Source organism: Lissotriton helveticus, chromosome 10, assembly GCF_964261635.1.
Source record: "Lissotriton helveticus chromosome 10, aLisHel1.1, whole genome shotgun sequence".
NCBI classification, from domain to species: domain Eukaryota; kingdom Metazoa; phylum Chordata; class Amphibia; order Caudata; family Salamandridae; genus Lissotriton; species Lissotriton helveticus.
The window spans coordinates 1138901384-1138913731 of record NC_136071.1 but is presented as its reverse complement, the minus strand read 5'-3'; positions in this window follow the sequence as shown (position 1 = coordinate 1138913731).

The window sequence follows — 12348 nt, the reverse complement described above, 5'->3', positions numbered from 1 at the left end:
TGGATGAGGACAGGAGTGATGTTTGGGGCTCATGGTAGAGCCTTTGGAACGAGCAGTAATTTGAAAGTGCATCCATCCAGGATATATGGACTACATCTCCCACAAGCACAATGTGTGTTTTCATATAGGGAGATGGTAGACGTCGTGCACTTTACTGCTGGCCCCTGATGAGGAAAATAAATTTCCGAAACGCGTCGGGCCTATTTCAAACACGCAACTGCCCATACCAACTAACGCTTTGGGGAAGGCGCACACAGGCTCGGGTGCTACCCGCTACTTGGACAACCCCATGGAGCGTAATACATTAGCGGCGGTCCGCCGCTGGGTTGCACCACCCCGAAGAAATGGGGGCCACGAGACTCGCTATCCAAGGAGTCTCGTATGTGGAGCTGTGTGATGGATGAGGACAGGAGTGATGTTTGGGGCTCATGGTAGAGCCTTTGGAACGAGCAGTAATTTGAAAGTGCATCCATCCAGGATATATGGACTACATCTCCCACAAGCACAATGTGTGTTTTCATATAGGGAGATGGTAGACGTCGTGCACTTTACTGCTGGCCCCTGATGAGGAAAATAAATTTACGAAACGCGTCGGGCCTATTTCAAACACGCAACTGCCCATACCAACTAACGCTTTGGGGAAGGTGCACACAGGCTCGGGTGCTACCCGCTACTTGGACAACCCCATGGAGCGTAATACATTAGCGGCGGTCCTGCGCTGGGTTGCACCACCCCGAAGAAACGGGGGCCACGAGACTCGCTATCCAAGGAGTCTCGTATGTGGAGCTGTGTGATGGATGAGGACAGGAGTGATGTTTGGGGCTCATGGTAGAGCCTTTGGAACGAGCAGTAATTTGAAAGTGCATCCATCCAGGATATATGGACTACATCTCCCACAAGCACAATGTGTGTTTTCATATAGGGAGATGGTAGACGTCGTGCACTTTACTGCTGGCCCCTGATGAGGAAAATAAATTTCCGAAACGCGTCGGGCCTATTTCAAACACGCAACTGCCCATACCAACTAACGCTTTGGGGAAGGCGCACACAGGCTCGGGTGCTACCCGCTACTTGGACAACCCCATGGAGCATAATACATTAGCGGCGGTCCGCCGCTGGGTTGCACCACCCCGAAGAAACGGGGGCCCCGAGACTCGCTATCCAAGGAGTCTCGTATGTGGAGCTGTGTGATGGATGAGGACAGGAGTGATGTTTGGGGCTCATGGTACAGCCTTTGGAACGAGCAGTAATTTGAAAGTGCATCCATCCAGGATATATGGACTACATCTCCCACAAGCACAATGTGTGTTTTCATATAGGGAGATGGTAGACGTCGTGCACTTTACTGCTGGCCCCTGATGAGGAAAATAAATTTCCGAAACGCGTCGGGCCTATTTCAAACACGCAACTGCCCATACCAACTAACGCTTTGGGGAAGGCGCACACAGGCTCGGGTGCTACCCGCTACTTGGACAACCCCATGGAGCGTAATACATTAGCGGCGGTCCGCCGCTGGGTTGCACCACCCCGAAGAAACGGGGGCCACGAGACTTGCTATCCAAGGAGTCTCGTATGTGGAGCTGTGTGATGGATGAGGACAGGAGTGATGTTTGGGGCTCATGGTAGAGCCTTTGGAACGAGCAGTAATTTGAAAGTGCATCCATCCAGGATATATGGACTACATCTCCCACAAGCACAATGTGTGTTTTCATATAGGGAGATGGTAGACGTCGTGCACTTTACTGCTGGCCCCTGATGAGGAAAATAAATTTCCGAAACGCGTCGGGCCTATTTCAAACACGCAACTGCCCATACCAACTAACGCTTTGGGGAAGGCGCACACAGGCTCGGGTGCTACCCGCTACTTGGACAACCCCATGGAGCGTAATACATTAGCGGCGGTCCGCCGCTGGGTTGCACCACCCCGAAGAAATGGGGGCCACGAGACTCGCTATCCAAGGAGTCTCGTATGTGGAGCTGTGTGATGGATGAGGACAGGAGTGATGTTTGGGGCTCATGGTAGAGCCTTTGGAACGAGCAGTAATTTGAAAGTGCATCCATCCAGGATATATGGACTACATCTCCCACAAGCACAATGTGTGTTTTCATATAGGGAGATGGTAGACGTCGTGCACTTTACTGCTGGCCCCTGATGAGGAAAATAAATTTCCGAAACGCGTCGGTCCTATTTCAAACACGCAACTGCCCATACCAACTAACGCTTTGGGGAAGGTGCACACAGGCTCGGGTGCTACCCGCTACTTGGACAACCCCATGGAGCGTAATACATTAGCGGCGGTCCTGCGCTGGGTTGCACCACCCCGAAGAAACGGGGGCCACGAGACTCGCTATCCAAGGAGTCTCGTATGTGGAGCTGTGTGATGGATGAGGACAGGAGTGATGTTTGGGGCTCATGGTAGAGCCTTTGGAACGAGCAGTAATTTGAAAGTGCATCCATCCAGGATATATGGACTACATCTCCCACAAGCACAATGTGTGTTTTCATATAGGGAGATGGTAGACGTCGTGCACTTTACTGCTGGCCCCTGATGAGGAAAATAAATTTCCGAAACGCGTCGGGCCTATTTCAAACACGCAACTGCCCATACCAACTAACGCTTTGGGGAAGGCGCACACAGGCTCGGGTGCTACCCGCTACTTGGACAACCCCATGGAGCATAATACATTAGCGGCGGTCCGCCGCTGGGTTGCACCACCCCGAAGAAACGGGGGCCCCGAGACTCGCTATCCAAGGTGTCTCGTATGTGGAGCTGTGTGATGGATGAGGACAGGAGTGATGTTTGGGGCTCATGGTAGAGCCTTTGGAACGAGCAGTAATTTGAAAGTGCATCCATCCAGGATATATGGACTACATCTCCCACAAGCACAATGTGTGTTTTCATATAGGGAGATGGTAGACGTCGTGCACTTTACTGCTGGCCCCTGATGAGGAAAATAAATTTCCGAAACGCGTCGGGCCTATTTCAAACACGCAACTGCCCATACCAACTAACGCTTTGGGGAAGGCGCACACAGGCTCGGGTGCTACCCGCTACTTGGACAACCCCATGGAGTGTAATACATTAGCGGCGGTCCGCCGCTGGGTTGCACCACCCCGAAGAAACGGGGGCCATGAGACTCGCTATCCAAGGAGTCTCGTATGTGGAGCTGTGTGATGGATGAGGACAGGAGTGATGTTTGGGGCTCATGGTAGAGCCTTTGGAACGAGCAGTAATTTGAAAGTGCATCCATCCAGGATATATGGACTACATCTCCCACAAGCACAATGTGGGTTTTCATATAGGGAGATGGTAGACGTCGTGCACTTTACTGCTGGCCCCTGATGAGGAAAATAAATTTCCGAAACGCGTCGGGCCTATTTCAAACACGCAACTGCCCATACCAACTAACGCTTTGGGGAAGGCGCACACAGGCTCGGGTGCTACCCGCTACTTGGACAACCCCATGGAGCGTAAAATACATATATATATATATATATATATATATATCACAGAAGAAGTCCATAGACTCAAATGTCAGGGGTATAAATTGTTATAAGCAACAATGTCCATGTGGGTATCAATGTTACAAGAAATGCATCATTTTAGCAATTCCCTGAGTGTATTGTTAACACACAGTACCTAATTCACAAAGGGCATCATCGCGTTGATTCCGCCCGAGTGTGCAGACTTCCCCACGTCTGCAGGGCATCCGCAATGAGTGTGGAGGCCTCTGTGAATCATGCCAATTATGTAGAAATTGAAGAAGATTGTAGACATGGCCAGTTAGGAACATACTACAAAACATTTTTATAAAGGTGGTATTTGTATGATATAACAACGGATATATCCAACAATATTAAACATTAAAACATATGCTCAGTGTCTATAGTGTGCAGACTGTGCTTGATTATATTAAAAAATAACATTAAAAGCAGTGATGTTACTGACAAGGGTATGAATAATTAACATGAAAACTTAACAGCATTTCAGGAGCAGGTCCTTTGGATAGATGACAGAGAGGCAAAGAAATAGCAATACAAACATACACCCATAACTTCACTGTCAGGAGGCGCCCCAGTAAAACAGGTTCAGTTGTAAAACTCAGTAGTTGGAGGGATCAAAGACTGCAGGGCAAGGCAGAAATACAGGGAGTGTGTATAAACAGAACATCTAACAACATCAAATAGGAGGGAAGATGGGTGGGGAAAGGGTCAAGGAAATATTGCGAGGAGAATGAAAGATAATTAAATAAATCTAGCGCATATATAAAGACCGGGGAGTGGTATGGAGACGTAGGCCAAAATGATCAAAGTAGGGATAAAATTCCAGAGATACTGCAATGAAGTAATGAACAACTAGAAGGCGAAGTGCAAAGGCTTAAGGAAATTAAGAACTCGACACAAAGTGCGTTAGAAATGGGAAGAGTTTTCGTTTTATTAGGATTTATTTTGTGTGCAAAGAGACAGGACATGGTACCTAGGTCAGATCAAATTACTTTCAAAGTCTTGTTCTAGTACCTGCACATTATTGAGTTTCAGACCACTATTTTTTGAAGGATAAAGGTTCAACAAATAGAGGTTTTGCACTATACAAGAATTGTTGTACACCAGAATTCTCCAAACTTTCTAGCAAATATATGGGAAGCAATGTATGCAGGACTATATAGGTAACATAAACTGCACTGAACTTTGATCCAGCTTTAGTGAGAAGCTATTGGAGCTAGAAGAACATAGGTTAATGTGGTCAAATCTCTTACATCCAGAAGCAAAGCGGGCCGCTGCAAGAAGCATTAACCTGAGGGGAGTGAGATGAACTATGGGTAAAACAGTGAGGAGTGAATTTCCATTGTCAAAATAAGAAAGGGCGGGGGCGTGGCTAGCACCCGAAGAAGATGGCGGTGTTTCCCTAGCTCTCTCGGGCGGCAGAGAAGGTGGCAATTCCAGCGCGACTCACCTCGGTATGTGAACACATTGCAACGAGGGTAGCGCTGTAAGAACACCTGGAGACTCGGAGGACCCGTCTTTGGAGGCTGATACTGGACTATTTTGGGCGTGGTGTGCCGTTCCCGATTTATTCCTTCACGCATTTCTATGCCTCCTCATTTTTAAAGCGACTTTTCCTCATTTTGCTTCATATGGTTTCCGTTTTTCCTCTTTTTTAAATGTAAAATGAATATCCGGTGCTTTATATTGCCACAATGAATGCCGCCATTTTGTGAACAGCCGCTGACGGTGCTTTTGCTCCTATGCGGTACTCATTATTACTCTTCTGCACAATGCCATCGCTGAATTTTTGAGCACTCCTTTTTTCTGCCAATGTTGTTTTCTACAGAGAGACTGTGCACTATAGATTAATCTTACCAGCGTTATTACTCATATGTTTCCTTAAGACGGAGTGACATTTCAATTTTAATCTGGTGCCTATCACATGCTCCTAAGGTTCCATCACTCTTGCCAGCAGTATGTGCTCCAATACTCTCCAGTACACTACTGAAAATATAACCTCAACGACCTCAATGACTATCTAGGTCTCAAACAACCAGCTTACTTAACATAGTGACTGAATACATTCTTTCTCAACTCATCACTACGTCACTGTGCTAATCCACTTGTTTTGTGGTTGTTGTTCTCTGCTATCTTATCTCTGGTCTTTTCGATACTTCAGACATGTATATGACACTGTGTGGGCTGTCTCTGAGGTTTTATCAGTTATCTGTGGCTTGTGTTTTTTTCTTTTTTCTGAGAAAGGCTGCACAAGGCATAGTTTGAATTTACTGTATCTTTTTATTACCTTGTTATTGATGCCTATGTAATGTGATTCTCTCCTTTGATTTTTGTTTAAATGTCAACATATAGCTTCATAGATATGCTGGTGTACTACGCATTCCTTTGACTATTCTCCTATGTAATGACAATGATATCTCAGATGTTGTGATTGTGAATTATATTTTTATTGTTCCTACTTTCCTCACTTCAACATATTACTCTCCTTTATGGGAAGGTTAACGAAGAACTCATACACATCTGCTTCTATGCCACGCAAATTTTTGATTCATACTAGTTCACGTTACCAGTGTTTATCAATGGAGGATTTATCTGATACCACACCGAAGGGTTCGGCATCATCTTCCACTTCCGTGGCTCCTTCCACTACCAAAGGATCAATTAAGAGACTGAAGAAAGACCCTCCTTCCCCACATAAACAGCCCGCCTCAGTTACAATGGACATCTTGTTGGAAGAAATTAGGGCTCTACGCCCTTTTATTGAGGATACTAAATCTATATTGCAGATGCTCTCTGACAAATGGTCAAATGTAGATGAACGGGTCACCATATTGGAACAAAACGTGACCTCCCTCAATTCCTCTGCATCCAAAGTGGACTCTTTATGCGCGCAAATTTCAGTTCTACACAAACAAATCAAAATTTGGGAAAATAGAAATAGGGGGAACAATTTTCGCATTCATGGTCTTCCCGAGGGGACGGAAGGTTCCGATCCCATTGCTTTTTTCAAATTCTTTTTGCCAAAAATTCTCAAGTTACCAGAAGACACCAGTTTGAATATACAGAGAGCTCATCGTCTGAGCCCCACACCTAGTATGATGTCCGCTTCCCCTACAAAAAAAACAAGGGGTATGATCCTATACTTTCTCGAATACACTGATCTACTGAAAATTTTATCGGCAGCCAGAGCCATAAATCGCATCACCTGGTCAGGAAAGTCTATTTACTTTTCTCAGGATTACGCCAAATCAACCGCAGATCGCCAAAAGGAATTTTTGGCCTTTCGGCCGCAACTTCGTTCATTGGGAGCATGTTATAGTCTCTTTCACCCTTGCCTTTTTTTTTTTTTTACTTTTTTTATTATTATAACACAAGAGGAGAAATATACATATCGGGTGTCATTAAGCGAAATACAACACAGCTGTGGACGGGCAAATGAAGTGAAGAAGCACTGTACAGTCAGAATCAGCAGAGAAATCAATACCAGCAGATAGCAGAAGCAAAACAATTAGATAGCAATGACCGCAGGCACCCCCCCACACCACCCGCCCACCAGGAGTACAGGATATACGAGGCAGACATACGACACCCAGATACGTTTAGGCAGAAATCAGGAGAATACGCCACATCTCTTGTGAAGAAGGGAAAAGGGAGATAGAATGGTCATAGAAAATAACAAAGGAAAAAAATAAAATAAAACACAACCCCCCACCCTACACCCCTGCAGATGGCTACGACCTAACCCCATTAGCAGCGTGCCTGTCGCCCCCTAAACTACGCCCCAAGGAAGGGAAAAAGTTGGAGGAGGAGAATGTTGCAAAACGATACGAGCTCCCGGACTCCCATCCCCCCGCCAAAAGCAGACACCCCCTACCGCAGTATTAAGCAAGTTTTAGCAAATCAAGAGACAGTCCGTAGGGGAGCCGCAAACAGAAAAAGGACCATCCCGCCCGACCCCCGGCACCAAAGAGGCAGCAAATCCCGTCCCGAGCATATCAGACTAACAATAATCAGACAATCAGATTCACATCTGGCCCTCGCTCCCACAGATGGATGTATGACGTTACAACTCATACTTTTACAACGCATGCCATTACAACGAATTTTTTACAACGCAAAAACTTTTACAACGCATGTATTTACAACGCATGTTTTTACAACGCAGGTACCTTTACAACGCATACCATTACAACGTAAGTATTGGTAAGTATATATTATTTTTTTTAATTTAAAATAATTGAAAATAATATAATTTAATTTAATTTAATTTAATTTAATTTAATTTAATTTAATTTAATTTTATTTAATTGATTTAATTTAAATTTAATTTTATTTTATTTTTACCTTATACCCCTGTACCCCAAAAACCCAAAACTGACCCTGAACACAAAAAATACCCCTGTACCCCAAAAACCCAAAACTGACCCTGAACCCTAAAAATACCCCTGTACCCCAAAAACCCAAAACTGACCCTGAACCCTAAAAATACCCCTTTACCCAAAAACCCAAAACTGACCCTGAACCCTAAAAATACCCCTGTACCCCAAAAACCCAAAACTGCACCCTGAACCCTAAAAATACCCCTTTACCCAAAAACCCCAAACTGACCCTGAACCCTAAAAATACCCCTTTACCCAAAAACTGAAAACTGACCCTGAACCCTAAAAATACCCCTTTACCCAAAAACTGAAAACTGACCCTGAACCCTAAAAATACCCCTTTACCAAAAAACTGAAAACTGACCCTGAACCCTAAAAATACCCCTTTACCCAAAAACTAAAAACTGACCCTGAACCCTAAAAATGCCCCTTTACCCAAAAACTGAAAACTGACCCTGAACCCTAAAAATACCCCTTTACCCAAAAACTGAAAACTGACCCTGAACCCTAAAAATGCCCCTTTACCCAAAAACTGAAAACTGACCCTGAACCCTAAAAATGCCCCTTTACCCAAAAACTGAAAACTGACCCTGAACCCTAAAAATACCCCTTAAAAAAACCCAAACATATAAAATTTAAAATATAATTATATACTTACCAATACTTACGTTGTAATGGTATGCGTTGTAAAGGTACCTGCGTTGTAAAAACATGCGTTGTAAATACATGCGTTGTAATGGTTTTTGCGTTGTAAAAGTTTCGTTGTAATGGTAGTGCGTTGTAAAAGTTGCGTTGTAATGGTTGTTTCCCCCCACAGATACCACCCAACAAAGACAAAAGAAACAGTGCATCAAAGTCCAATCAAGTTCAGCCCAAACCCTCACGATCCATAACGATGACCCCGTCCAGTACAATTAGGTCGCTGCGTTTCTCCACGCAGGCTCTGTCCATCCGAACCGCCATCACAACAAGAATAATAGATAACAGTAGAGTGTCAAAATCAATTCGATAGGAGGGAAAATAGGATAGACGTCCACAGAGTCCAAGATTCAAAGCAAGTCCACTGCCCACCAGCGATAAATCAGCAAAGCGGCCTTGACCCCTCACGAAAAGAGGCAAAGGTGTGATCCGACAGACGTTGGAGAAGTCACAATGGCTTACGAAGATAGTCACATTCATCTCGGGCGGGGTCGACATAGGGCTAAAGAAACGTCCAGTTCTTTCGGGCTCGATCGCCGCCATCTTAGGGTCGCAGTAGATTTCCGTGTCGGTATCCTGTACAGGGTCCTCGGTGACAATCAAGGCGTTCTCCGCGGAAGAAATATCTCGGCTCTCCAGGAACAAAGGGCCGGAATCCGGTCTCAAGCCTATATGATCAACAGTTATGATCATCTCCTGGAAGGTGGCGGTGAATCGTGTGTGGAGCTCCAAAATGGCGGCCATTACAGTGCGTAGCGACGGTGTAGTGTCAACCCGCTCCATCGCCCCTCAATGAGCGACCGGGCGGGTGTCCGAACCTCAGAGGTCGACTTCTCCGGGGCACAGGGCAGAAGCAATGTAGAAACCACCTTTAACACGTCCAAAGCACGATATCAGTACCGTCGCCGCCCACGGGGAACCGAGCCCAGAAATCCCTGGGAGCTCAACAGGGCCTCCGGGCAGCGGAGCCCCGAACAAATAGTCGGTACAATAGGCCACCGTAGTGGCTGGGTAGAGCTGTCACCAAATCACCATCCATAACGGGAGAAGAAAAACGCCACTTCGGGAGACCGGAACCGCCCATGGTCCGCGGCCGATGTTGTTCAACTCCAACCCGGCCGGGTTAGAACTCGAGGCCCCGGCTTCAAATCTGGGGTAGGCCAAGAATGACACACGACATATCTTTGTCGTCCGAGCAGCTAGAAATTCCGGGATTGCACCTTTCGAGTCAGGCGCAGTTCACCTGCACGGGAAATCAGGATAGGAGTCAGGATTCATGAGCCTCTGGCGGAGGTCGGCGGAGCCGGGAGCTTATGCGGCCATCTTGGTTACGAGCGTAGCTCCTCCAGCCACCCTTGCCTTTTCAAAGCGACTTTCAACAACAAAACTATTACGTATGATGACCCATTGAAGCTGAAAAGTTTCCTTTACTCCCACAATGTTGACACAATGGACACTGCTTCTTCATCAAGCTTTAAATAATCTTTTGTGGATCATCTCATGAGTCTCTTTTATTCTCGTGACTTTTTATTCTGTTTATGCCTTACATTTAGCTTACTAACTTGTTGACATAGTTTTATCGTTCCCTCCTTACTTCTATTATATATTGTTCTCTTTTTTCTTCCCACAGGTTTCCTCTTACATGTTGTACCCTTCATCATGTTCTGGAGTCCGTTGATGACGTCTTCCTTGTCCGCCTCCCCTCCTGAGCTTTGGACACGCCATTGTTCTGTGTGGCCTCCATCCCCCCACCCCTTATATGTTTTGGATGTTATGTTAGTCTACTATTGTATCTATTATCTTCTTATTTTCCGTTATCTTTGTTCTTTTCTATTCTCTTTATATTTCACGACTTCTATCTCTCAATCTTTTCCTTCCAACATTTCTTTATACCTTGATCTATTTTTATTTTCTTTAGTCACTATATTTCTACTTTTCCCCTTTCCTTTTCCTTTTCATTTCTCATTTTCAACCGTTTCAATTTACATACAGTTGGATTGATGTTGATTGCAGCCTATTTAGTTTTAGATGTTGTCTTAATTGGCTTTCAATGCATTTTTACAGCTTTACTATATGCCTTTAAAGATTGTTTCATGGAACGTCAGGGGTTTGCACTCACCTATCAAGCGACAGAGAGTCCTGACACACTTGGCCAAGCTTAACACTGATATTGCTTGTGTACAGGAGACGCAACTATCAGCCGAATAATCCGCAAAATTGAAGAGAAGCTGGGTGGGGGAGGTTTTTTTTTCCCCGGGAGATGGTAAATGAAATGGGGTTCTTATACTTCTTCGTAAATCCCTTTCAGCTAAGGTAATAACGCAATGTACAGATCAAATGGATAGATGGGTTTTTGTTAAACTTGTGGTAGACGGTATCCCACTCTCACTTTTGAATATTTATGCGCCTACAAATGGGGATGCGTCCTTTTGGACTTCCTTAGCCCAAACAAATTACACAACAATACGATGATAATTTTATACTTGCAGGAGACTGTAATGAGGTTTTTGATCCTTTTTTAGACCGGAAGTCGTCAAGTCCTTTCATCCGCCACAAATTATCACAAGCTTTTTACACAAACAATTAAGCAACACAAACTTATTGACGCATGGAGACTTTGTAATCCTACTCTGAGGGAATTTTCCTTTTATTCACCGACACCTCACACTCAGTCAAGACTTGATTACCTTTTTCTTTCTCACCATATCTCCCAATCACTCATATCAGCGGACATTGGATCTATTCTGATCTCTGATCATACCCCTGTTGCCATACTTTTAGATACTCTGCACAAACCTAAACATCTTGGAAATGGCGTTTCAATAACACTTTGCTTCTAGATGTGGCTTTTACTTCCTCCTTCACTTCCTTTTTTCACGAATATTTTCTGTTTAATCACTCGGACACCATTCCCTTTCCTGTAGTTTTGGACGCATTCAAAGCATCAGCTAGGGATTTTATTATAAGATTTGTCTCAAATAAACGGAAAAAGGCACAACGAATCACCAATGACTTGCTAGGCAAAATTAAAAAACTAGAACACTCATATTATTCTTCTAAGTCGAAAGAATGCTTATCTGATCTTCTTAAAGCTAAGTTTCAATTTAACAATGATACAACCAATAATGCTTCAAATTATTTGCTAAAATCTATTGCAAAATTCTATGGGGGCCAGAATAAAGCTGGGAAACTACTAGCTAACTATTTAAAGGTCAAGCAGAATAAACTCAATATAGATTCGGTATATGGCCGAGATAACTCATTGAAATTCAAAGATGATGACATCCTAACTGAATTCCTTCATTTTCATAAATCGCTGTACACTTCTGAAACTCTCTCTTCTGATAAATCCATAACTCAATTTCTATCCAAGATTCAGCGTGCCCCTAATGACTGCCCAGTTCTTACATCGCTAGAGACTGATCTCACACAGAAGGAACTCCTTGCTGCCTTAAAAACACTCAAACATGACAAAGCCCCTGGTCCAGATGGCTTCACTGTAGAGTTTTTTACTCACTTTGCATCTCTGCTTATCCCTAAACTTCATACTCTCATACTTGCTTTTTTACAATCCGGTGTATCTTCTGGCTCTTTTTCGGATGCCCTTATTTGCCTCAAACCTAAGGAGGGTAAAGATCTGCAACTCGGCAAAAATTATCGACCCATTTCTTTGGGCAATGTTGATTACAAGATTTTCTCAAAAGCTCTAGCCCTACGCTTGGAATCCCAATTACCTAACTTACTGGGGACGGAACAATCTGGTTT